This window comes from Bombyx mori, chromosome 26 (genome assembly GCF_030269925.1).
Source record: "Bombyx mori chromosome 26, ASM3026992v2".
Classification (NCBI taxonomy): Eukaryota; Metazoa; Arthropoda; class Insecta; order Lepidoptera; family Bombycidae; genus Bombyx; species Bombyx mori.
In genome coordinates this window covers 11,532,353-11,559,753 of record NC_085132.1, presented here as the reverse complement: position 1 = coordinate 11,559,753, position 27,401 = coordinate 11,532,353, and the positions used below count along the sequence as shown (strand labels likewise).

The window sequence follows — 27,401 nt, the reverse complement described above, 5'->3', positions numbered from 1 at the left end:
AAAAAAAAAAAAGTTTCCACGCAGCGGCTAACCGTTACCCTAGAATCTCTATGGGTCCTGTGGTGGAGTAACTTCATAAAATGTAATACATATGACGTTTGCACAGCCCACAAGCCGCCGCGTGCCCCGCCGCCCTACCCGCTCTGCTACTGAGCCTTCTCAGTTCTCTGTACAATAAGCTAATTAATAAGCGTTCATGTTGAACCCAAACACAAGCCCGCGTGTCTGTACGTGGTACTACATACAGACACGTGACGGGCGCACGTCGCGAGCTGTTCCACACGCGACTGACGCGACAAAACATCCAAATGTGATAACATATATATATTTTTAAATCAATGCATATAATAAAACCTCCTATGTGTCTGTATATTGAAGATAAGCAATAAAAATAGAAAGAGAACAACTAAACCAAAGCAATAGAAGATAAACAAGCGACTATTTTAAAGTTATTTTTCTGTTATTTTGCGAAGATCTTCGGAACTTTTATTTATGTATTTTTTATTGCGTAGATGAGCTTAGAGCCCACCTCATGTTAAGTGGTCACCGGAGCCCATAGATGACTACAAGGTAAATGCGCCACCCACCTTGAGATATAAGTTCTAAGGTCTCAGTATAGTTACAACGGTTACCCCACCCTTCAAACCGAAACGCATTACTGCTTCACGGCAGAAATAGGCAGCGCGGTGGTACCTACCAGCGCGGACTCACAAGAGGTCCTACCACCTGTAATTACGCAAATTATAATTTTGCGGGTTTCATTTTTATTACACGATGTTATTCCTTCACCGTGGAAGTCAATCGTGAACATTTGTTGAGTACGTAATTCATTAGAAAAATTGATATCCGCCTGCGGGATTCGAACACCGGTGCATTGCATGATACGAATGAAACGGACGTCTTATCCTTTAGGCCACGATGACATCTCTTCGACTCTAAATGGAAGTTCATATAATTTGGAGGAGAATACAGACTTTGTTGCCAAATGTTATCGTCAACTAAAGATTCAACTTTTATTTTTGAGTGCTGCCTGGTGTTCGAAGTTATGTAGTCAATAATACGATTAATGAATAGGGAAGCAGCTCTACCGGGAGCAGGTGCAGCGATCCTGGTACATCCGGCCGCTGAGTTTCTCGCCAAATTTTCTCAGCGGGTCGCGATTCGGATCCGGTATTCGCGAAGCAGTAGCCTCCGAGGTTTTAGGTGTCCTTTGGAAGTTTTCGGGCAGATGGTATAAAATTCCACCCCTCCCGGCTGAGACCGAGCTCACCTCTCTGTCCTGGTTAAGCCGAAAAGGCCAACGGGATCCATGCATCTTTAAAAAAAGCTGCAACTATAGTCGGATCGTTGATAGCTGCTGTTACCAGAGCCGTTCAGTATATATATTATTTATTCTACGATCGCTAAAGCCGTGGCGCAGCTTTTTCAGTACAGAGGGTAAGGCTGGCCGTGTACTATGATATGACATATAAGAGTAAAGAACAAAATATCTTCGGCTCTTCTTCCTGGTAAAATTGCATTCCGCAAAAAACTTCTTGAATAACAAACATTTTGATTTGTTACCTCTTAGAATAGCGCTCCTACCTACTAACAGTCACTTAAGAGCTTGTAATGGACTCGACGTGGAGACAAGTTCACACGTCTGATGTGGTGGCGAGTTGGCGACGCACACACACAATGCTCAGTTGTTACGCAAATCTCTACATTCTGCGGGTTTCGTTTAGTACCACTAATAGGTACCCTAGTACCATAAATAGGCAGGGCGGTGGTACCTACCCGTGCGGACTCACAAGAGGTCCTACCACCAGTGATTACAAATATGAAGTGCCAACAACGATGTGAACAAGGCATTCAGTTATTTGTTGAGTTATTTATTAGGTCACTGGAACTCTGATGTAAGCGGTTTTTATTACGTCTTTAACTATGAAGTAGCAATTTAATACACAGAAAGTTAAAATCATATTTTTTTAATTTAATTTTATTTTTTACGACGAGAACGATGACCGGTGCTTGGGATACCTAAAAGCACCGTTAGTGGATCCGGAGGATCCGAAATGACGTGTTTGGGGCAACGTCGACTGCTTTCCATTCTGTCCGCAGGATCGGTAATGTAGTTACCGGCGGCCACGATGAGAGTTCTCGTGTCGTGCCGCTTTATCGAAGTGGCGCATTAATTTCGACTGCATATACTTACCTACTAATGGACTCTAAGTCCAGGTCGTCGTGAAGGTTGATGTTCCTGACGAACCATGGCGCTCCGACGGCTATCCCGCAAAGACGGGATTGAATGATTTGATATTAAACAAATGATGATCGTTTACTATTATTAAAAACAACCTCTTTTTCATCGGAAGTGACAAAGCGGTTCGGAACCCGTCCGTGTGTGTCCGGCGCCACACGAGGCCCGCCCTCCCGCAGGGCGCGCCGGCATAGTGCAGTTGTGTTGCCAACTTGACGCTGATGGACAGATACTGCTGGGACGCTAACGTCGAAAGCTTCTCCCAACTCAGCGGCATACTGAGCATCGTCAGCTTCCATTCTCGCCTTCAATTCTGTCGTTATTCACTGTAGTTTTCGGTCACGGGGTTCATTTTTAGATCAACATTTCCAGGTCGGAAGCGTTCAAGCCAATAACGAGTCGTGCGTTCGTCTGTAGAGCGCACGGCATCAACGCTGAGAGCGGTTGGCGCGGCGCGGCTGCAGCGATGGAGCCCATGTGTATTCTGTACTTACTCGTATTTTTATCGTGTCCATGTCGATGAAAAAGATACAAATGTAGTGGAAACAGAACACTAATCAATAAACTAATTACCTTATTTGAAAAGAACATTTCATAGTTTTAAAATAAAATTAATTTGAATTTATAATTAAATCCGAACGTTTTAAATGGTAAGTATTTTTATAATAATAATAATAAGCCCATTTTACTTTCAAAACCAAAGAAAGCAAAAAACACCTTATCAAATAAAAAATTACAAAATTAAATATAAGCTTGTGTTATTAGAACCCCTAGACTTTATTCGAAAAGACCTACCAATCATGCAAAACGGGCACATACATTTAATTTTTATTTAGACCCCTACATAGAAAATCTACGACTGTATAAAAGTGCTGCTAAAAGTGGTAAAATTGCAAAAGCGTAAAAACATCATAATAAATAAAATTATTCGCAATAGTCTAAATAAGCAAGTACTCAGCAGTTTCAGTCTCTATTAACGTGCTCTAAAGCGAGCTACATAATCGGCAATCAATATGATTCTTCGCAATGAAGTCCGTCTACGAGAATGGTCGACTGGTGGAGGAGGTGGCCTTCGTAGGAGCTAAAGCTACGTTCTACGAAGGAAACTGTTGACAACTCAGAGTACACTCTCATCATTTTCCGCAATTCCAATTTATAAGCACCGTATATATAACGTAGTCCATTTGAACACAGAAGGACTCGTGAGCTCGCGCAAACATATTCAATAAACAGACATAAAGCTTGTAGGCCGCACAAGCCCCGGCCGGCGTCCTCGTCGACCTCATCGAAATGACGAAGAGTTCGACGAGCGAACGAAACTATAGATACAACCCACTGACTTTCTCGCCGAATCTTCTCAGTGGGTCACGTATCCGATCCTGCGGTAGATCAGCGAAGGACTGCTCTTGTCAGAAAATTCTCTCAGGTTGAGCCCATGAGCTCACCACCCGTCCGGGCGTAGCTGGAACACCCTCTTAGGCTACCAGCGAATAGATAGGAAAAAAACATAAATATTTGTATTAAAATCCTAAAGTATATACCGGAGAAGGGATAGCAGCATTTTCTAAGTATTATACCAGCGTATGGCTGTGAGGCCGCGCGCGCATGCTCCGTCGCGAATTAATCATAAGCTCCGGTCCGAAGGGCGGGACAGCGGCACAGCAAAACAATTGAGACTTCGACCTCACGTCTCAAGGCAGCGCCATACACTTCAAAGAGCTTTGGTTACAACCTTGCAGCAGGTGAGCCGCGACGGGCCGCCGTACCGCGGAGACCGGCATCGTCGGTTGTCGACTATCGCCTCGACGACCGCGTTCTGTTGCCTAACCTGGGCGGAGATTGGACGTCGGGTGTGTGCGTGCAAGAGGAGTAAAAATATCCTTAGGCCCAGCGTCTGCAGACCGTCAAGTCGGCCCCCGCCCGAAAAAAAGAGGAAAGTAACGGGCACCTTTATTTATCTACGCAAATAAAAGAAAATCTATCTACTTTGTATTCAACATCTGTATATTAATACGTGAAGCAAAAACTTTGTATCCCTTTTTACGAAAATTGCGCGGACGGAGGAGTATGAAATTTTCCACACTTATAGAGAATATAGAGAAGAAGTGCACAATGCTAATATTTTTTTTAAATAATGCATAAAAGATACATTAAATCAATAAAGAAAACATTACACACACTACACACCATGTATTTGACGCACACACGCATGCATACTATTTATTGTCAAACTATTGTTCTTGACGTCTGTTGTCAAATTGAGAATAGATTAAATATTGTTTGTCTTTATTAATATTTTTATAGTGTAGTCTTGGCGAAATTTGTGATTATAGAAGTATAAAATACAATCATAATAGGGTACAAACTTACAATTCCAATTAATTATAGTCGAATTTCGACTACTGCGGGACCTCTAGTAAAATAAAAATGATGATAAAAGAAAATTTATATTGTTTCAATTTAGTAGTTCAGAAAAGTACAAGACTTACGTTAATTTTACAAATTACCTGAACTATACGCAGTTTTCTTCTTAATTTTACATTCTCAAAGTTGTAAAAATGAAATTAAACGGGTTGTTTTTATCAATTAAAAAGAGTAATTAAGACCAAAACATAAAAATATCCCTATTAACTAACTGCCATCCCTTATCTTCGATTAGTAACAATCACAGCACAAACACATTAGGGCTGTAAACAATATTGATTCTATAATCGTGAGCAGGTAATGAGACATTACTTAACTAATCACTTTCAAAACAATCTATTAGTACTAGTACTATTAGTAGTAGTACTTATAGGGATGCTCTCCCCGAATACAATCAGTTGAACAGTTGAGTTCGTGTTGAAGGCTGCCAAGTGTTCCCTTAGAAGTCAAGGAAAGCTTATTTCGATCCCCGTGGATCAAGTGTAAAAGTGCATTGAAATACTCCCTTCAACTGTTGAGGGTAAGTAGCTTCCTGGTATAAAGCTTCGGTGACTTATCTCGAGGCAGTTTTGTTGTATGTTCTTGTGATCAGAAGATGGATAGATCTTGTCGTGTTTATAAGTAGACATTGTCCGGCTTGTTGTTCATCAAGTCGAACATAATCTGCTTACAACCGTGACGAGATGCAGTGCGCGGCGCCGGGGCAAGTTATACAGGTCATCAGACTGCGCAGTCCCACACAAGAGAGAGAGTCGCATGCTGGAGCTGCAAGACAGCTGCTCCAGCTCGCAACAGGCCAGACGCGGCGACGGTCCAGAGTGTTTATGATTAACATAAGTAGGTTTTATTCAGTTTGTGTTTCATTCAAACCGTATAAACCCTACTTTTGCTGATGATAAACTATTCAACGAGTTTCTTCCCGCGCCTGGTACAACTACACTTTTTACATAGGTATCTTAAAAATTCTTAACAAACCTTTTTGTAACATACTATGCTTTTACTCACTTTTGGAATCGTGTTTATGCAAATTATTATGTGTGTGCAAATTGTTATGTAGTACAATTTATCGTAAGCATAAGTAGGTTCTTATTCGGCTATGTTTTCAATTCAAGCCGCATTAAGCCTACTTAGACTGGCGACATAACAATACACCAACGTGAAAATCCTGAAAATCCTGTTATCGTGATTCACGCTTTTTTAATTTTGTTGTGATCATAAGTAGGTTTTATTCGACTTTGTTCTATATTCAAGTCGCGTGAATCCTACTTTTGATGACTGCGAGATTACCAGCATTTCTTCTGAAACCTTCAAACAATTTCGATACTAATTATTTCAAACTTGCGCGGCTATCAATGTCTGTGTACCGGTGTGATGGCGCTTGCAAAACCGCCGAAATATCCGATTCTAAGTGATAATTGTGGTAAGAACTAGTTCAATAATAGTGTTTTGAACTTCGACCCTATATTTTGACTTTTTTTATTGCCTTATAGGCAGACGAGCGTACATGCGAGCGAGCATGGTAAGTGGTTACTGTCGCTCATGGACGTCAGCAATGCCAAGGGCAGATCCAAGCCGCTGCCTACCGAAACTTCCTGACTTCCATAATAGTTCCCGGGGTTAGGATTAAAATGACGAAACTGCACTAGTTATTTTATCGGCGTCTAATAAACAAAAACAATTATTAGGTAGGTTCTGTTCATAGAAGACAATCAATTTTATTATTAATAAAAAAAGTTGTAGAAAATTTTATGAACAACAACAACAACAAAAAGCTGCTTAGGCGTGTGTTTTTGTTATTTGGCATCGTTGATCAGTCGCGTCCACCCACTCCCAGTCACCGTGATATTGCAGTATCTATTGACTCTTCCTTTTCTTTTCACGTTATGAGACAAAACACATAATTTCTTTTTTTTATTGCTTAGTTGGCTGGACGAGCTCATAGCCCACCAGGTGTTAAGTGGTTACTGGAGCCCATAGACATCCACAACGTAAATGCGACCCACCTTGAGATATAAGTTCTAAGGTCTCAAGTATAGTTACAACGGCTGCCCCACCCTTGAAACCGAAACGCATTACTGCTTCACGGCAGAAATAGGCAGGGTGGTGGTACCCACCCGCGCGGACTCACAACAGGTCCTACCACAAGTAATGACGAAAATTATAAGTTTGCGGGTTTCATTTATTACACGATGTTATTCCTTCACCGTGGAAATAAATCGTGAACATTTCCTGTTTAAGTATGTAAATATATTTTTTACTAAAGGGATAATGCAAAGTGTCATTGAAACCTCTGTCAAATGTATGATTTGCTAATGTGTGTACCTCAATATATTCCAAGAAATCAAAGAGAGCAGACAGAGACAGCTTCGCGATGCTAGCCCTCATCCTATGTAAGTTTTGTTGGGTTAGTCTTAACCCAACTTATGATTCGGAGCGTTTGGTTTATACTATGATGTAGGCTCTAGATCGGCCTAGTATTGGTGGCGGGGCAGAGCCGAGCGTGACGCCATGCCTGACGCCGTCGACTGCAAGAGGTCGGCTGCAGACGACACGTCACCAGCTGCTCTGAGAGGTAAGGTATATTAACTGCACCACCAATAAACCGGGGCGGATATTAAGCCTAGGATAGTGTATACCACAATTGTGCCCATTTCTACGGCGTGCCAGGCGGACGATTAGGATCGAAGGTTTCGGATAGCCGCTAATCAATACAATTACAATGTACACCTCTTGTCTCATGCAGGGCGTCGGCATACACGTTTTATTTTCTTTCGACAGGCAAACGAACTCTAGATCCAACGGAGTCCATGGACATCATAACGTGAACGACAGCCACCCACCTTGAATTAGAAGGTTACCATCTCAGAGGACCAACCGTTAGACATCGCAATGTTTCCTTGCGAGCTCACCTCGCGGCCGACAATGTGTGGCTAGTTACTTCGTGACTAAAAGCAAAAATTTGTAATCGAAAATACTATTATAAAAAAATACATGAATACTGATAGTCTTCGATTTTCTTTGTAAATCTATTTAGGATCACCCCTCGGAGTTCCGACAACTGCAGTACGAACACTACACTCAGATAGAATTGTGAATAAGGACCCCTACAGAGAGATGTAACACGCGCTATATCACCTATCGTTCATTTATATTTAGCATGCGCTGAGGTCGTATCAATGAAGAGCATGCAATCCGCAATCGGTCGCATCCTCTCCGGCGTCCTATTGTGAGCAGCTTGATTCTTCAATTGGGTACAAATGGGTTCCCATTGTGCGGCGGGGGCGCGGGTCCCGAGACGCAGTCGCACAATCCGCAGCGGCAATGAGGAAGTGATGAGTTAGCGCGCGGCGCGGCGGGGGGGCGGGGGGCCTGCTCCCGGCCACAGTACACTGCTCGCTCAATCCGCCTTTTGTCACCGATATCCTTTGCTTTCGCACAAATGGATGATTGCACAAATTGACTTGATCTGAGTAATTTTTTCTTGGACTCCAACAGCCACGACACACGGGAACCATTTTTTCAAGATTGTTAGCACATGGAGGAAACGTTCAACGGGCTTTAGAGCCCTAGGAACCTCATGGATTTCTGCTGCTCGTTTTGTGCGTTACCTACGTCATCAGTTCAAATGGAATCAATATTTGGTCAGCCCAGTCCCTCGGCCATCGATGACCGATTCGAATGCCATAAACTGGCAATTACAATGAGATGACGCGGCGTGTGTTGGTGCCCAGTCCACAAATACAGCCAAAGACTAGGTACTTTAAATTATTACAAATATTATATTTTTAATGCATCGGCGTAACCCATCGCCTGAATTTCGTCAAATGTATAAAAATCAATTATTTGTAATTTTTATTGTCATTGTATACAAATGAACATCGGCACATCTAATGATAAATTATAACCACTGTCATTCATAGATAACGCTAGGTTAAGAGCCAAGCCGTTGCTTAGTGCTAGGAACAATTTTTTTTATTCCCATCTGGTTCTAAGTGTTTACCGGGGTCCATAGACATCTACAACGTAAATGCCGCCACCTATCTTGAGATATGAGTTCTAAGGTCTCAGTTTTTACAGTAAAACGGCTACCTCACCCTTCAAGCCGAAACGCATTACTGCTTCACGGCAGAAACAGGTAGGGTGGTGCTACCTACCCGTGCGAATTCACAAGACGTCCTACCACCAATAAAGATGCCATACCACCAGTAAAACTATCTTCACACATTGTTTGAAGACTTGTAATAATGGAGCTTTTTAACCGCTGAGTTTTTGTGAGCGTCCACTCGTGTGGGATAATGGAACAAGATTATAGACACAACTTCACAACGTCTCTTCCAAAAAATTCGTGTAGTTAGTTCTAATTTTTTTTTTTTTATTGCCTTTGTTGGCAGACGAGCGTACGGCCCACCTGATTGTAAGTGGTTACCGTCGCCCATGGACTTCAGCAATGCCAGGGGCAGAGCCAAACCGCTGCCTACTGCTTAATACTCTCCACAAGCCTCGTTTGAAGCCTCGTTGACATGTCATAGCGCTCGGGAAACACCATGGAAGGGAGCTCATTCCATAGCCGGATGGTACGTGGCAAAAAAGACCTCTGGAAACGCACTGTGGATGATCGCAGTGGCTCCAGGTAGTATGGATGAACTCTACTCCGGTGGCGGGCGGTGCGATGGTAAAAACGAGACGTTGGTATCATCTCGAACAATTCCTCAGAGCACTCCCCATGGAACATGCGGTACAAAATACAGAGGGAATCGAATTTTACTGGGCGACCCGAGCTACGCGCCTGCAAAACATAAACGACATGCTTAAGTTGGGTACGTAAGGGGCTGCCTGCCCTTCTGTACAAAGATGTAAGCATCAGGAACCCTCAGGGCGCGGTGTCCTATTTGAAATTATAATTCAATTATACGATTAGGCAAGAATAACGTTTATAAAATCTCGTTCGTCGTGATGTTGGTCCTGTCGACGTGTTGTCAGTTCTGTGGGCCTCCCGCAGACCTCATCTCCATCCCTGAGCACTGTGCTGCCTATTGCTATGCTGCCTAAAGTTGGTGTTCACATTGTAGCTCAGTCTCTATGGGCTCTACAAACTATAAACTACATTTTTTTTTCGAGCCGGTCCCGAAACTCCTTCGCAGTCCCCTAGGCGCTTAGGGGGCGCGCGGGGTATATGGGACTTGACGAACTGCAGATTTTGGAAGCAGATACCGGGTCCAAAGATGTTTTAGGGCCCTACCACACTAAACGACATCCCCTGCACTCTTACACCCGACGTCCGATCTCCGTCCGGGGTCAGACCCGTTCAGAGTAGGGGGGTTCCCGCGGTCAACACTACAACCAGACACGCGGCGCCACCCCGAGGACGCCCGACCGACGGGTTGTCTAGGCGATAGTTGACGGCCAACGACGTCGGTTTCCGCGGTACGGCGCACCCACCAGGCCGCCCGGATGATGCCGCTGGTGTTCCGGGATACCCCACAGAGCCAGAACCAGCATGCCAGGTCGGAACGCGATAAATCGCCGACCAGGTTGCTCTTCCACAGTATGTTCGGCGACGACAGCGACGACGAGAATGCGGACCGCATCGCAGGCCGCAGCCGCCGACCGACGCGCCGTCCCGTCCTCCCGGTGTCAGCGCGCTAGAGTGACGGTAGTGTGCCGCGCAGCCTCAACCCTCCCAGGTCGCTCCGTGACTATCACCGAAAGGAGACTGTCTCCTCACAAGGGCCGGAGCTGGACGAACGCCCTCCTTCGAACCACGGCTCGGCGCCGAGAGGGACGTAGAGCTCTCCCTCTCCCGTTCCGGCGCCTCTTTCTGCGGGATGGTGGACTCGCAAAATTCAAGCATCGCCTGCCAGGAGCAAACTACATATTATGTTAACTTCATCTGCCTATCCTTATTAAATAAAAATGTTAATTTTTTGTGTTGATTCGTATTTTAATGCATACAAAATCCGAGCTTGTAAAAGAAGAAAGCTGGTGGAAACTGCCGTTCTTTCTCTCCTAACTATGTGGCAATAAAACTCACGTCCGGAAATAACGTATTTTATCAATGGTTTTTGGTTTGCTAAGAATCTAAAATGTCGCGCAGAAGATACTGCCTCAACCAAACGGGATAAAATGTGGGTAGCGCAGGGTACCTGTTAGCTGTATATTACAGGCTCATTACAACGACACAAACTTGAATTAAATTTCCATTTTTTCTCCTTTGTATTCCCGTCTCGGCATCAAGGACGACTTCTTCATATCCTATTTGTATAAAACTATTATTAACAACAGTATCTGTCTCTACATGAATTTGAACTATTCAGGTGTTCCCATTTCTAAGTCAATATGTTTTTACTGCAAAAGGGTAAGCTCTCACATCCCACCTGATTTCAAGTGCATGCTGGAACCCTTAGACATGACAACGCTATTGCCGGAACCCACCCTTAGACATGAGGTCGAAGACCCAACTGTGTAACGGTTGTGTCACCCTTAAAGTTCGCGGTGCAAATAGCCAGGTGGCTGGTGCACACACCTGATTGTATCAACTAATTCCTGAAATTTTGCATCAAATCTCTTTCTACTCTATATGTCAAAATCATTGCAGTGAGATCTCTTAGATATAAAAGAGACAATGCAGTCGATTAAAAGAAATGAGAGCACTGCACAGAGTCCCCTCGAGCCCCCGCCGCTGACGCTCACAACGAGATAATGTTCCCGTCACTATTTAAAGGTAATCAGGGTTCGTTAAGCAGTAGTGTGGTAGCGTGCGCCGCCGCGCCGCCCGTGTGCCGCCCCGCGCCGCCGCCGCCGCCGCCGCCGCCCGCGCACTGCGGCAGTGTCAGTTCAAGTCAGTTGCGGGTGGGAAGTGACCTCAGTTAGTTGGATGTTGTTGTTTGTTTTGGACGCGGTAAGCCTACATTGTTAATAATATTACATATATTCACACGAGAATACTGTGAGACGACGAATTAATATTGATTATGCATACATTTTCCAGTACACATATCACAATCGCCCGTTATCATAAAAAACGTAAAATATTCAAACATCAGAAATTGTGACATAAAAATAAAAATCGCGAAATTAAACCGTAAAAGTAATTTCGATACCCGCCTACACAGCACAAGTAGCAGACCCGATAATTATAACAACATTAACGAACTTTTTTCTTTGCAATTGATTTAAAACCAATTGAAATGTATTTGTATTCATTTCCCGTATTTTTGGTCGAGCACTTTGTCTATAACTTCGACAAACTTGAGACCTATTTTCATTTTTACAGATTTCTTTTTAATTTTCTAAATAGATAGACAGAATTTAAAATTAAACTAAGATTTGAACAGTTTACGCACCTAATACCTAACATGTTTGGCACCACTTCTCAAGTGATAATAATTGTTAATTGTATTGTGATATGCAAAATTATCAACCAGTGTTCATAATGAGGAGGAAAAAGCACTAATTTAGTTCATTAAACTCTTCACGCAGTCCACATGACGTGCATGACGCGCGACTCCGCGAAATGTCTCCGCACATACAGAACAAACTGACTGTATATACTGACGTGTACACAACCGACACTCGCACGAGGAGCCGAGGAGCCCGGCCGCACTCGTTCGATTCCCGTCACAGAGCCCATCGTTTGCTCTGCCCGCATCTCAGTTTGAACGTGGTCCGGCGCGGTGGCCGCTCTCAATGAAGCCGCATTCTCCCGACTCTGACAACTGTGACGTCACGTTTTTATTTCCATCATGAATCACCAGCACTGGTGACGCCCTCTCCACGACATCCAGACAAGACAATATGGAGCGATTCATTGCTTAATTATTGCTCGTTGTTTAATATCATTTACTTTGTCGGTTTTATTTATTTATTTATAACTTTATATACTTGACAGTATAAAGGCGGACTTAATGTCATAGGCATTCTCTGACAATGTACAGGTTTTAATGTTTTGTATTCAGTAAACGATAAACGACGACGGCTCCGTATATCTTCTTACTTTGTGTAGTTCGTCTACTTAGTTCTCGTTCTAATAGCCCACTCAAATCGAGCTAAATAATGAACTATATTATTGACGATTGTGGGTACGAAAATTCCGCAGTCGGCACTCCTATAGTGAGTGATATAATTGCAGACAATCAATTGAATGTTATACCAAACGACAAGGAGTCATTGTCTGATCTAAATGTAAAGAAGAGTCATTGTGAAACTGTCAATGAACAAATAAAATGTACGCTAGTGTATGTACGGAGGGCGTCGCAGATAAAGCGGGGTGGCAACTCGACGCACGATATCGAAGTTCAAAAGTTAAAGATGAGTATTATAAAGAGCGACCGATAACAGACCGGCTGCCTCGCGCGCTGCTCGCTGCGGCCTCGCGGACACGCCGCGGACCACCACCACCACCACCGGGCCGCCTCCTCATGCGCACGCGGCACATGTTCATCAGCCGTAATTGATTTAATTGATGATTCTTATTTGCCCCACTGGTATCAAAACGAATGAAATAATTGTACCGACATAACTACGTAATAATGAATGTCGTGGAAAAATACAGTTAAATATTCGATTATAAATTATTAATGTCAGACTGTTGAATAACTGCTTCTATTTTTAGACCACTCTAAGTAAGTTAAGAAGCTGTTACCGCTTTGTCGCTGTGCTATGAACAGTACGCTTTTATATAACTCATTCTATTAGTTATTAGAGTTAACGAGTTGACTCCTTTGACGAGAGCTAATCACAATAATAGATCATAGCGATTTGTAGTTGTATGCAACAACAATTTTTTGTATTAAAAGGATAACGACAAGAAAAAGTGTTAAATAGGTATAAAAGAGGCTCTAAGATCGACTTGGAGCCTCTCAGACTCTCAGTGCAGAGAGGCGCGGGCGCGGCGGCAGGAGATGAGCGGTCATTCCTCCGCCGGCCACATGTGCCCCGCCCGCCACGTGCGCCGCCCGGGATCAACCCTCCCCCACATATTGTAAACTGGCGTAACATCTGTCCACGGATTACAATTGCCTTCTGTATTAAATAGGTCACTTTCTGTTTCATCTTAACAATATGAAAGTATTGGTGTCGGTTGAGTTAAATATTCAAGAACCTTACAATTTATTTTATTAGTGACGTGTAGTATGTATGCATTGATTGCATTACAAAACACAAGTAACAAAACTCGCCGAGATGAAGTCAGGGCAGCGATTACATCAACACGAGTGTGTGAATTGATCGATTAAATCAGGAACTGGCTAATTATCGAGCGACTGGGATTACATCTCGTTGACTCACGACGTGACTGTACTACACACACGAGGCGTTCGTCGCCGAGTTCAGATCAAACTTATAAATTGCCATACGGATCCGATCGTAGTTCGGTGCTCAACAGACATAACAATTGAAAAGACACTGACGTAATAGAAATAAACGTGTGAGTTAGAGTGTGAGTTAGAGTGTGCGTGTGCGTGTGCGTGATGCCGAGCGCGGATGCTGACAATTGAACAATTATCCGTTCGACCGCCACACGCACATACCTGGCGCACTGGCCGGTATTGCCGACGTCAAAATGCGGGGGAACATATTCGCATTTTTCAAAAAAATATGCTTCACTATTCAGAACAGTGAAAAAGCTGAATTCGGATAAGATTATCGGTGTATTTTCTAGAAAAAATACATAAAACGCCCCGTTTCCTTAGAATCCTAGGTCACGGAGTCGGCCCTAAGCAGTTGCCCCGACGAGTGACGCGAAACTAAGGACTCGTGCAAGGAGACGCAAGGATAGATCCGCTGGTCATTACAATCGTTTTCTCAGAACCAGTGCCCTGCTCATCTTATGTTCTGATGATCCTCTTTTAAATATAACCCGATTGTTTTTTATTTTGATCTAAGTTCTAAGTGTGAATATTCTGCGTAGTGGAAGTATCTATTTCTTTTCCTTGTTTATTCGCTAATAGCGTAAAGGGCCATTGCAACTACACCCGGAGGGGTAGGTGAGCTCACCGGCTCAACCTAAAAGAATTTGCTAACACTGGCCATAGCAGGAGCCGTGCTTCGCAGAATCTACCACCGGATCGAAATCGCGACCCATTGAGAAGATCCGGCGAGAAACTCAGTGGGTTGTGTCTGAGGGTTAATTTCTTCGCCGAACCCTTCGTCACAAGCGACGGGTTCGACGAGAACGGTGACCGGCCAAAGGCCTGGGGGACCTATATTTATTAATAAGTCGATTAGCATCGATGTGGTAGTGATGACACAAGGCAGTTTGTCTACCGCTACGCCGACATTTCTCCTACACTGCATTTCTTGCGTACCGATATCTTATCTAAAACATTTACAAATAATATGTATAAACTATAAACTAACATTATACATATAAATAGTAATTTAAAATTATGAATATGAAAGATTGAAACCATTGATATCCGACCTTATGAAGATATTATGCTAACAGATTAATAACGAAGCATATTACGATTTTATTGAACATTTCGTACACTGATGGGAAAAGTGTTAGATTTTTGTGGTTAAGGTTCTGTCCCTCTTCCGTTCGGCTTAGTAATGAACTTCCTTCCTCGCTGCTTGTCGAGCGCAATGACGTCTTTCTTCAAACGAAAATTGCGGAGAGTACTCGGCGGCAGGCAGCGGTGTGGATGCGCCCCTGGCATCGCTGACGTCCATGTGCAACCGTAGACACTCAACATGCGGGCCGTCGGCTCACCTCCTACAGGTGCAATAAAAAACCTTGTATTCTGTTCTGCGTTTAAGAAACAATTTATCACTTTATAAAATAGTGTTGGTGGGCCTTCAGAGACGATAACAGTTTCCTTTTTTTTATATAATTATTTTGTTACTCTCTTTGGTTGCACAATGGAGTGACCTATTCACTAGGTGAATAATCTCCTTAAACAGTGATAAAAAAAACAATTTAATTAAACCAGATCTACATTGGGCAGGCGTGAGCACAGGTCGATGTTGCGACTGCACTGCTACCGTATTAATGTCATTATAGAAAGGCACTACTTTATCGCTACAACATTCTTTTTTCAAACGTGGAGTTGTATTTAATCTTGCTGTTAAGCGGGTTCCGTGGTGTAGTGGTTATCACATCTGCTTTACACGCAGAAGGCCGCCAGTTCGATCCTGGCCGGAATCAATATTTTTATTAGCTCTGTCTAAATTATATTTATAATCTAATAATATCCAGACTAACACAATTTACACGTTATGTACACATGAAATAATTTGTTACCTAATTTTTTTAGTACTGACAGATCGGACAGTCACGATCTATAAGTTTCCTAATTCGAGAGAAGTGTTATTGTTGATAACCTTTTTTTATTTATTGCTTAGAAGGGTGGACGAGCTCACAGCCCACCTGGTGTTAAGTGGTTACTGGAGCCCTTAGACATCCACAACGTAAATGCGCCACCCACCTTGAGATACAAGTTCTAAGGTCTCAAGTATAGTTACAACAGCTGCCCCACCCTTCAAACCGAAACGCATTACTGCTTCACGGCAGAAATAGACAGGATGGTGGTACCCACCCGCGCGGACTCACAAGAGGTCCTACCACCAGTAATTAAGCAAATTATAATTTTGCGGGTTTCATTTTTATAACACGATGTTATTCCTTCACCATGGAAGTCAATCGTGAACATTTGTTGAGTACGTATTTCATTAGAAAAATTGGTACCCGCCTGGGATTCGAACACCGTTGCATCGCTATACACGAATGCACCGGACGTCTTATCCTTTAGGCCACCTAGCGTTAGAGCTGAAAGCGTATAATGCAAAGGTTATTGGATCTGATGGATCCGTAAGGACGTGTCTAGGGCGTCGACGATGACTGGCTCCTGCGTGATCAGGATTCGGGGAGTAGTCAGCGGCGGCAACGATAAGGCGATTATCATGACGGCCATTTGGCAAGGAGCTCTGATGTATTATACCGGCACCATACCACCAAGACTTTTAGAGGTCAGGTTACATTTGGGACATTACCTAAGTGCTAAGCCAGGGTTTAACCAAGATGACGACCGTTTGCGATTATAAAAATAAATTAATTTGTTAATCGCAAGTGACAAAGCGGTTCGGAATCCCTTCGTTGCTGTTTCTGTTCAGCCACACGAGGCAAACCTAGACGCGGCGGTCGCGCTGGAGATCGTTCAGTTATACTTTAGTTATCTGTTAAAAATGTAAACACTATCAAAGCTGAATAACTGAATATACAGTCTCAGTCAAAAAAGCGTCGGGAATAGATGATTTTTTATGTTTTTTTTGTTGTTTTTAGATATTTTTTCCTTATTAATGCACAAAACAAATTACAACCGAAGAAATTATAAATTTAAATATTTAATATAGCAATCTGCAGTGCAATTCAAAACAGGTGCATACAGAAAAATTATAAAAACTGAAAATATGCCTAAATACCTTGTGTGTATATAGGTACATGTATATGCATATACACATACGCTCGCATACACACAACCGCACGCGCGCACACACTCATACACATATGTAAGTTACTATCTAATTAAAGTAAATCTAATGTATCATTAGCTGGACAATATTAATTATTTGAGAATAAATTTAACTAATTTACAATATTTATACAAAGTATTTTCAGATATATCAAGATTAGTGTTGTTACTTGCCAACTCATTATAATGTCGTGCCATTCTAACAATGGGATTAAAGTATGAGATGTTGTTTTTGTGAACTTCAAGTGCAAGAAGATTAGTGCAATGCGATCTACACGCAGTTTAACTGGTATTAAAAGATATTTGCGAAATTAAGTCACTTGAGTTTATTAAAAAATGTATAATTTTGTACAAATAAAGTAAATCAAAGTATTTACGACGAATAGATAAAGATTCCGTTTTGAATTGGGCTAGTCTATGTTCATAATTAAGATTATTTCGACCTAGTTTCAAACGGTAAGCTAATATCCTGAGAAATTTTTTCTGCACTCTTTTATTGTCATCTATATGAACTTTATAATACGGAGACCATATTGGTGTTGCGTATTCCAAGAGACTTCTCACTAGTGAAAAAAATAAGTATAATACCGAATGAGGATTTTTGAAGGCTTTGCTTGATCTGAGAACGAAACCTAAAAGTTGATTAGCTTTAATAGTTAATGTATTGATAATGTGAACGGAATAAAAGTTTGTCATCAAAGATAATACCGAAATCTTTAGCAACAACGGACCTGTTTAAGACACTATAATTAATAAAATAATTATCATTGATTATCGTTTATTTATAAATAAAATATCAAAAAAATTGCTATTATTTAAAAATATATGATTAGAATTACATACACCATTTAACTAATGTATCTAAGTTTTGCTGCAAAAGATTGTCACAACTGTTTTCCATTGTGGCGCGGGGTTTGAATTGCGTCTGTTATTTTAATTAAAAACAGTATGATTTTTAATTATATGTAAAGAAAACCCTAAAAACTCTTTAGTTTTAAGAAAGGATTTTTCTTAGACGGATTCACTCACCTGTCTGTCATTCAGTGAAGAGATAAGTACAGTTTTGCATAATATAATAATATTGTTGAAAAAATTCATTTAAAAAGAGATTAAGAAGGGCTTTAAATATTGTTTTCTTATTATATTAGAGAAACGCAATTAAGTATTTTATTGTTAATTCATTCTGGAGTATTCCATATAATTATATCCATATATATTATATCTAGATCTATCTATATCATCTAATCTAAGTCTATAATTTTGCATCACCCCTGGAATGTTATATTTGGAGTTACAGAAATGTTACAGAGATTTTATAAAAAACACGTACATATGAGTGGTACAAAGCGTTCAAAAGCGGTCCATATGTAATGGAAGAATTGCCTCACTCTGGCAGGCCATCAACGTCTGCAACTGAAGTTAAAACATCGCAAAAGTGAAAGAAACAGTGATTGAATATCCTGATTCAAGTTTGAAAGACAGCCGCCGAATTGTCTGTGTCTCACCAGTCGATCCGTACCATTTTAAATAATCACTTGGCTATGAACCATGTTGTTGCTTAGTGCCGCCGGTTAGTCCCAAAAAGCCTAAATTTGTCGCTAAAAACTCATAAATCACATAAGAGTCGCTGCAGAAACGCTAGAACGTGTCAATTCCGATCCAACATTCATGAAGCGCAACGTTACTGTTGGGTGGTGACGAGGCGTGTGTGTACGAGATTGACACGCTAGCTACTAAGGACAACAAGCTTCGGAGTGGCGCCTTCCAAACTGAACCGAAACCGAAAAAACCACACCAAGATCGATCAAAAGTCAAAGTCATGTTGACCGTTTTCTTCGACTGTCGCGGAGTTGTGCACTCGAAATTGTTGCCGGAAGATCAAACGATAAATAAAGAATATTAATTAAGGGTTATGCGGCGATTAAGAGAACAAATTCGACGAATAAGGCCATCTGTGAAAAGAAATCTCTTGGATTTTTCACCACGATAATACGCCTTCACACAATACCATCATTTGAACGAATTCTTGCCAAAAAACTCAAGAAATAGCATCGAGCAACCACCTTATTCACCAAATATGGCTCCATCCGACTTCTTTCTTTTTCCTAAATACATTCATTCATTTATTTATTGTCATTGAAGGTACAATATGTAAGATATTATATATAATATATATATATAGGTATATAAGATATATAAGGTAAATAAGGCTAAGATACAATAAATGCTTCCCTTATAATAGCGAAATAATATAATAACTTTTATTCACAGTCAATGGAGCTGGGTCGCAAATTTGTTAAGCTTTTTGATGTTAAAATTACAATATGGACAAATTCAACAACATCACAGAGTTAAGACCTAGTGGTTTTTGTTGCTATATAAATAAGTACCTAAGTACGAGGAGGGATCAAAAAGTAGTGAGAACGACCTACCCCATGGTAAGAAAAAAAATACTGGCAGGCATAGCTCGGATACATATTTGTAATATTAATAAAGTAAAAAATCTTGGATTCTCTTTTGTTTTTTTCTGAATGTGTTCATTTGTATGCTTCGTGTCGGAACGTGTTCTCGAAAGTGGAGAAAAACGAAGTGTGAGCCGTTATTAAATAGGTACCTCTGTTTAAAAAAGTTAACGACGCAAGAGATTCATTGTGATTTGGAGGCAACATTAGGAGAGTCTGCTCCGCCATATTCCACTGTCGCAAGGTGAGCTCCTCAATTTCAAGTAGGGAGAACGAGCACGGAAGACGAACATCGTTGCGGCCGTCCACCGACGTCATTCACCCAAGAAAATGTTGCGATTGTCGAGAAAATTGTATTGAGCGATCGCAGAGTTACCGATACTTAATACAAGAAACGGGCATTTCATATGGAACTGTTCAATCCATATTGAAACGTACGTACTGGTGGTAGGACCTCTTGTGAGTCCGCACGGGTAGGTACCACCACCCTGCCAATTTCTGCCGTGAAGCAGTAATGCGTTTCGGTTTGAAGGGTGGGGCAGGCCGTTGTAACTATACTGAGACCTTACAACTTATATCTCAAGGTGGGTGGCGCATTTACGTTGTAGATATCTATGGGCTCCAGTAACCACTTAACAACAGGTGGGCTGTGAGCTCGTCCACACATCTAAGCAATAAAAAAAAAAAAAAAAAAACAATCTTTGAATATAAGAAAAGTCTCCGCAAGGTGGGTGCCGAGAATGTTAACCGACAGTCAGAAACAAAATCGACTTGACATTTTGAAGATATTGTTAGACAAGTTTCAAGAAGATTCTGAAAACTTTCTGTATCGTTTCGTAACAAAGAACGAAACATGGATCCATCATTTTGATCCCGAGACAAAACAACAATCTTCGCAATGGAAACGGCCACCATTACCGACCGCGAAGAAGTTTCGTGTCGTGGCATCGGCTGGCAAGGTTAAGACCTCAATATTTTGGGACTCGGAAGGGATATTGTTGATTGATTACCTGGAGCGTGGGACCACTATTACAGGCCAATATTATGCAGCTTTAATTTCCAAGTTGAGGAATGCCATCAAAGAGAAAAGGAGAGGGAAACTTCGAAGGGGCGTGCTGTTTCATCGCGACAATGCACCCGCGCACAGGTCGGCAGTTGCAATGGCTGCCATTCAGCAAGCTGGCTTCGAATTGGTTGACCACCCCCCTTATTCACCAGATCTGACGCCTAGCGATTTTTATCTGTTCCCCAAATTGAAAGAATTCTTAAGGGGAAACAGATACGAAGGCGATAACGAGTGATGGATACCGTGGAAAGCTTTTTGCAGCACAAGACAACACTTTTTTTTTGAAAGGGATTGAAGCCCTGGAAAAGCACTGGACTCGGTTTGTAGAGAGACTCGGAGACTATGTAGAAAAATAAATTATTAAGTTATCAATAGTCATTATATTCTATCTCATTCTCACTACTTTTTGGTCCTTCTAGTAATTCTCAAATAATATTTCCCACGAGGAAATATCGGTGACTCATGGTTTTAGCTGTCGCTGAAATTTTGGATGTTAGTATTAAATACATTGGAACCTAGAATTTAATTGAATTATTTTTATAAAATGGATGGAGATCCTCAAATAATATTAGCATTCAAACAATGAAGGAGCTGTCGTTGAATTAATATATAATTACGTTAAACATGTGAACGTTTTGTTGTATGTGGCTCAGTGTGACGGAGATAGCGGCGACCCGACTGTCTGTGTCGCGACCTCGCACGCACACTTCTGTACATGCACACACGCACACTGACGTGCGAAATTAAAAGTGCGTGAATGCAACAACAGTACGCATTCCAATTTTAATTAATGTTTTTTAAATGAATACTCCTTTATTATTTATTATACATCCCCGCAGATATTTGAGATATACGTGGTTATATTTTGTTCGGCTCGTCGACATGTGCCGACCTCACTCAGTGAGCAAATCCTCTACCGAAGCAGCCCAAGAGACTAAGATTCACAGCTTACAAAGTTTACTAATAGAAACACGCGAAATTAAAATGTGTAGAACAAGGACCTCAATAATAATAAAGTTCTGATTGTGTACCTATTTAGGTACACAGCGTAAACTGACAATAACTGCACGAAATGTCCGGAACTAACTTCAAAACTGGACAGATTAGAACATTTGATCAAATTAGCTAGGTAATAGTCTCGGGTTTCCCTGTATTTGTGTACAAGCTCACCAGCAGTGAGTGAGTTTGGCGTCATCATCACTCGTCACGGTGACTGTAGAGATGTGAGCCGTCACACATTTCTTTATTTCTCAACAATATTATTAACGAGTATTAAAAATCAAATCTCTGACATATCTAAAAATAAATATAGAAATTTTATTACAATAACTTGATTATTGTATACTGTTATCATCTAAAGTTCGTACACTGCTGTTTCCTCTACTGGACCACTGTGACGTAATGGACACAGTATCTATTTATTTACGTACACGTTTTGGTAACGAATAAAAAATATTAAACTAATTTTTTTATCTTTTATTGTGGGAAAGAAAAGGCGATGAATGGTATTATGAACGTGGTACAAAGAAGTCCAATGTAATAAAGGCACGTACTAAATATAACCATGACCTAGATAAGTGCCAATAGGATGAATAGTCTTATTAGTGACGATTTCTGGCTACCTTTTAGGTCCAGATTTCTTTTTCTTCATATTTTATTATTTCTTCATTATCCATAAAATATGTCAGATATATTACCCCCGTCGTGTTGAATCTGCAATATATATGAAGTCTGCAATGTGTCCTGTAAAATATTTTCCCTAAGTTTGAAGCAACAAGAAGAAGACTCAAGAAGAAGGAAGAGTGAAACAAGAAGGAAACTAAACCTTGTTCCTAAGTACTAGTGCCGCAGGAGCGTTTTGTAGTATCTCCTGCTGCCTAAGTGCTTATCAATGAGGGTTTAGTGACGTCAGCCGTGGAGTCTTTACGTGGATCGATCTGGACATCTCAATTGTAACCACGTCACTATCGGTATGTGTGCGTGTATGCGCGTGTGTGTGTATACCTTAGCTCCTAATTAGAGTAAATTTTGTTCATATATACGTGAAGTCCTGGCACACTGTTGAGGAACCTAATCCATCTGTGTACACTCTGTGCAACTCAAACATCATAAGGCAAGTAACACACAATGTGTTCACTTGAGATGAAAAAAATAATAAACGCCATAAATATCGAACTAGCCCATTCTGTACTTAAAACTTATATATCTATATTAATATTGCATAGATATACAAGTTTTTACATCTACAGCGGTTTTTACAGATGTTCCGTTATAACTATTGAACCATGCATCCGATTGACTTGAAACTTGGCATCCATGTAGAAAATACATGTACTTAATGGATAGGCTAATATTTATATGAGTGTTGGACTCCCTAATAATAATGACAATAAATAATAACGGTAATTTTAAATGCCCAGCGAAGCGGGCGAGTTCGGCTAGTAATATATATAGTTGGAGTCACTCAACATACACTCCACGATATGACTATCTCCACACAAATGGAGGTCAAGTCCAACTGAGACCATTATTATATTTGTATACCTATTAATGATGTCCACGAATAGAAGCCTGTACTGGCTTGAAGACTGGTTAAACTGCTGTAAACCCAGGTATACATTCAGGGCGGCCATGTTAATTACTGCGGCGAGAAATACAACAAAACCCTCCGCGCATATTGTAGTAATTAAGGACTGCTCACAACGGCACGGAACTCGGCCTGAACTAAAACACTGTGACTCATGAAATACTAACTGTAAGGAAACGTGACGCGTCGTGTGCGGGGTGATATATCTTTATATCAATAAATACAGTTATACGGTGACGCTCCACCGCCACCGCCGCCGCCGCGCCGAGGCCGCGCTACCGTCCCGGGACCTCATACAGAGGCGGCGGATCGGTCTGCGCAGCAGCAGTACTGGTTGCTGCCATTGTTGGGGTCGCCACGATGAGGCCCTCGTGAAGGCATAAAGAAAATTTTAATCTTTGTATTTTTTTTTTTTAATTTGTTTCATACTTTAAAAAAATACCTATTTTATAATGATTTTTGATGGAACTTATTAATTTTGGTCATGTAGGGATAAAAGTTTACCGCAGCATCGTATAAAATATTATAATATACGCATAGTGCTAATACCAACAAGGATTGGCAGATTTTTTATTTTTTTATTGCTTAGATATGTGGACGAGCTCACAGCCCACCTGGTGTTAAGTGGTTACTGCAGCCCATAGACATTCACAACGTAAATGCCGCCACCCACCTTGATATATTATTATGAGTTCTATGGTCTCAGTATAGTTACAACGGCTGCCCCCCCACCCTACAAACCAAAACGCATTACTGCCTCACGGCAGAAATAGGCAGGGTGGTCGTATCTGTCACTCACAAGAAGTCCTACCACCAGTAATTACGCAAATTATAATTTTGCAGGTTTGATTTCTATTACACGATGTTATTTCTTCACCGTGGAAGTCAATCGTAAACATATTTTGTTAAGTACGTATTTCATTAAAAAAATTGATACCCGCCTGCGGAATTCGAATACTGGTGCATCGTTACATACGTATGCACCGGACATCGTATCCTTTAAGCTACGACGACTAAATTATTCGAATACTACGACGAATATTCTGTGGACTGTCACTCACAACCGCCCTACGAGAAGCTGAGGACCGTTCGAGGTGGAAACAACTCACGAGACAGGCCACGGTCAAGTTTCAAGGACACGACCTTCAGTAATGAAGAAAGCGACGAAGAAGAAGAATCTACGTTTTTGCTGACACTATTGAGAGCTTTAGACGAGACGTCTACAATCTTGCTCAATGAGCTTTTTCAGATATGTAACAGTGTATTTGGTAGTAAATATAGTAATGTGTAATAACGTAAAATTTTCTTGTAATATTATGTTTTTATTTTTCTAGTGCCATACAATGAACCACTTTTTTTTAACAACGCATGCAGTCGGTACTTGTAATAATTGTGTTAGCGTTTAGTGTGAGATCAATGTATAATATGCTACCTGTAATGTTCTGTGCTGCTGTATAACATGTTGGTACCCAATAAATAAAATAAAATAGAATAAAATTGTATTTGAAATTCTAATTTCTTAGCTGTGCGTAAATTCAGTTAAAAAAAAACTGTAATAGTAAGCAAAACAATCCATTTTTAATCTGTTGTACTGTTCTTATTTCTTTTTATCTTGTGCGTCATTCATAAAAAATATATAACAATATAATATTTCAATTCAAAATTAAAAATATATTTTTAGCAAAATGATTATTCATTTCGCGGGCATCGTATTAAACTACACTGTTCACAGCAAAATCATAGAAGTGGGTACGAATAATATACGGATCTAATGCACTAATGCACATAGGGAGACTCATAAAACACACACATAAGCTCGAAAATCATTACCCTCCTTCCGCAAATGGGGTCAATACCCTTGAGGCTAAGTGACGTATTTTAATTTGTTCCCCACTCCACAAAACTTTAAGATATTCTCCGAGCACTGCGACGACCGATAACCTAAGTAAGCGAATTTTGTAAATACATAGTCCCCGGCGACACGCAACGGCTTCGCCCTGTCTCTGGAATTGTCCAGCCGCCAGTTGTGGTCATTGAAAAAAAGGAATGTTTTCAATTTCATTAAATTTATCTTAATATTATAAAAAAAATACAAGTAGGTATATTCAGATTTGAAATGAGCTCAGGTCTGGGTTTAACTATTATTTAGTCTTGTGCATGATAAATGTAAGATTAGGTAAACCAATTTCAATTTCTATATAACAATATTATTTGTTTATGTTTATGTTTATGATTAGAAACGACGGCATCTTTACTGGTGCTAGGGCATGTCGTGACCTGCCGCCTGGTCTGCCGTGGAGCAGTAGCAGAAACATTATTTCTATTTGTAGGGTGGGGCAGCTATTGTACTATAAAACTGACGCTTAGAGGTCTCAGGTCTCAAGGTGGGTGGCGGCATTCAGGTTGTTTCTGTCTATGGGCTCTGGTAACCACTAAGCTATTTACGACTTCACTTTATGAACAGGTGTTGCTAGAAGTTGTGCGTTTTATTAATATCCATGTTTAATGATGACTGAACTGCTTACCTACCTATTGGGCCATGATCTCGCGTTGTTTGATTCTTGTCAACTAATGACTAAAGATAGAAATCTGAGTACTCGCTCAATCTGTGCTTGTATACCGGCTAACCTAACCTTCAAGCCGATACCGGTGGACTGGGTTGAGGATACTGGACGTCTGACCCATTGGGTTACGAACGCTTCAACATAATAATATTTAATTGCCTCGTCGGTCGGTGGGCGAAGGGGTCCGAGTTCGATTCCGATCGGTATTTTAATTAAACCACGCGATTAACGGATTTAATAAATTCGTTTGTCGACGGTTGTCCCTGTCTTCTCCAAAACAAAACAATGGGTTGTTTACATCGGGTTGATGCGGCAGAAGAATCAATAAGTTTTGACCGACTGCTAGAGCTTCTAACATTTCATTAATCATGTTAAAATTTTCAGAACCATGTAGCTTCACCAACGTGAGTAGGCCACATTTTCGAGGAAATATTACATTCTATGCTTCGTGTGCAGCCAGGCCTGAGGTAACTTCCATTCGTGTTTGTAATTGTTGGCTTCCTACCCTCCCACACTGAATGATGTGCAGCGTTAATTTTAATAATCATTGATCTCGGAGGCTATAATCGACAATTAATAATAAAATTTAACTTTTTTTCTTTTGTCTGCTTAATGAAATTTACAGAATTAAGGTTGCTGTCATAATCTTCGGTTTAACTTTTTGATTTTAAAAGTAGTAAAGATTCGCGACAAATTCAGTCAGCTACCTTGCTTGTGCAATTATTCCTTATTTGATATTTTAAAACTTTTTCACTAATATTTCTTTAATTATATTTTATTTTTGGGAATGTGTGTACCTCATTCTATTTTGTTCGCGTTTCAGATAGATTCCTTCTTTGATAGTCGGCTCACAAAAGACAGTTGGGATTCCCCGAGGTTCGGATTGCGATCAGTGCATGCGCGCCGATTGTTCAAGTTTAGGTACCTACATTTTGTAAATGTTCATATCTGTGATCATATATTCTGTAAAAGAATGACCTTGTTTTTATAGTTTAAATGGAGTATATTATTATACTGTACAGTTTATTTGGCTTGCTTGTTAAGTTCATAGGCGCAAAAGTCTTAGAGCGGGTCCCTCGGTTAGACCGTGTGCGCTTCTTTCCAGCGTCTGTAACAAGTCAACGAACTGTGCACTGCAGGATCATATCACTGTCTTGTTTGACACTGAGACTCGCGACCGTGCGCCCCCGTCTAACCCCCAAAACCCACGAACATACCTCGGTCCCGGCTAGCTCCTGGCCCGCGTGTGACCCCGCAACTGTGTGATTTAGTTTTAGAATATTTGTAGAAGATGTTAAGTAAGCTTAACTGGCTGTAACTTGTGGTCTCGCGTTTGTCTCATCTTAGTGCTAGCTACTGGAGACAATCTTAGCTCGGAATCGTGGAGGTTAATTAAGAAATCTCGCATCTACCATAACATAACATTTACTAAGAATATTACTTTTATAATTTATATATAAAAACATAAGAGGTTTTAATTGAAGTCAATTTCATTCGTGATTTAGACATATCAATCCAAATACATTGAAAATAAATAAATATTTTTTTAGGATATCTTCTTTTAACGCTTTCAATCTAGATAGCCACAT

At 40.9% G+C, this 27,401-nt stretch overlaps 2 long non-coding RNA genes and 6 other non-coding genes across 8 annotated transcripts; all 8 read left to right on the top strand.

Moving 5' to 3' along the window:
- Positions 1–5,270: 5,270 nt before the first annotated feature.
- On the top strand, positions 5,271–5,361 carry Mir2797d (microRNA mir-2797d). Its single transcript, NR_107383.1, has one exon. It is a non-coding gene; the product is annotated as a microRNA mir-2797d (primary transcript).
- Positions 5,362–5,486: 125 nt separating this feature from the next.
- Mir2797c (microRNA mir-2797c) lies at positions 5,487–5,562 on the top strand. The gene has a single exon (NR_107382.1). It is a non-coding gene; the product is annotated as a microRNA mir-2797c (primary transcript).
- A 165-nt stretch (positions 5,563–5,727) lies between these two features.
- On the top strand, positions 5,728–5,804 carry Mir2797b (microRNA mir-2797b). The gene has a single exon (NR_107381.1). It is a non-coding gene; the product is annotated as a microRNA mir-2797b (primary transcript).
- On the top strand, positions 5,734–10,593 carry LOC119630637 (uncharacterized). Its single transcript, XR_005246353.2, has 4 exons — positions 5,734–6,083; positions 7,122–7,235; positions 7,442–8,418; positions 9,377–10,593. It is a non-coding gene; the product is annotated as an uncharacterized LOC119630637 (long non-coding RNA).
- Mir2797a (microRNA mir-2797a) lies at positions 5,868–5,944 on the top strand. Its single transcript, NR_107380.1, has one exon. It is a non-coding gene; the product is annotated as a microRNA mir-2797a (primary transcript).
- Positions 10,594–11,415: 822 nt separating the features above from the next.
- LOC134201495 (uncharacterized) lies at positions 11,416–19,648 on the top strand. Its single transcript, XR_009976830.1, has 2 exons — positions 11,416–19,333; positions 19,405–19,648. It is a non-coding gene; the product is annotated as an uncharacterized LOC134201495 (long non-coding RNA).
- Positions 15,737–15,809, top strand: TRNAV-UAC (transfer RNA valine (anticodon UAC)). The gene has a single exon. It is a non-coding gene; the product is annotated as a tRNA-Val (tRNA).
- A 2,830-nt stretch (positions 19,649–22,478) lies between the features above and the next one.
- Positions 22,479–22,563, top strand: Mir252 (microRNA mir-252). The gene has a single exon (NR_107278.1). It is a non-coding gene; the product is annotated as a microRNA mir-252 (primary transcript).
- Positions 22,564–27,401: the final 4,838 nt, after the last annotated feature.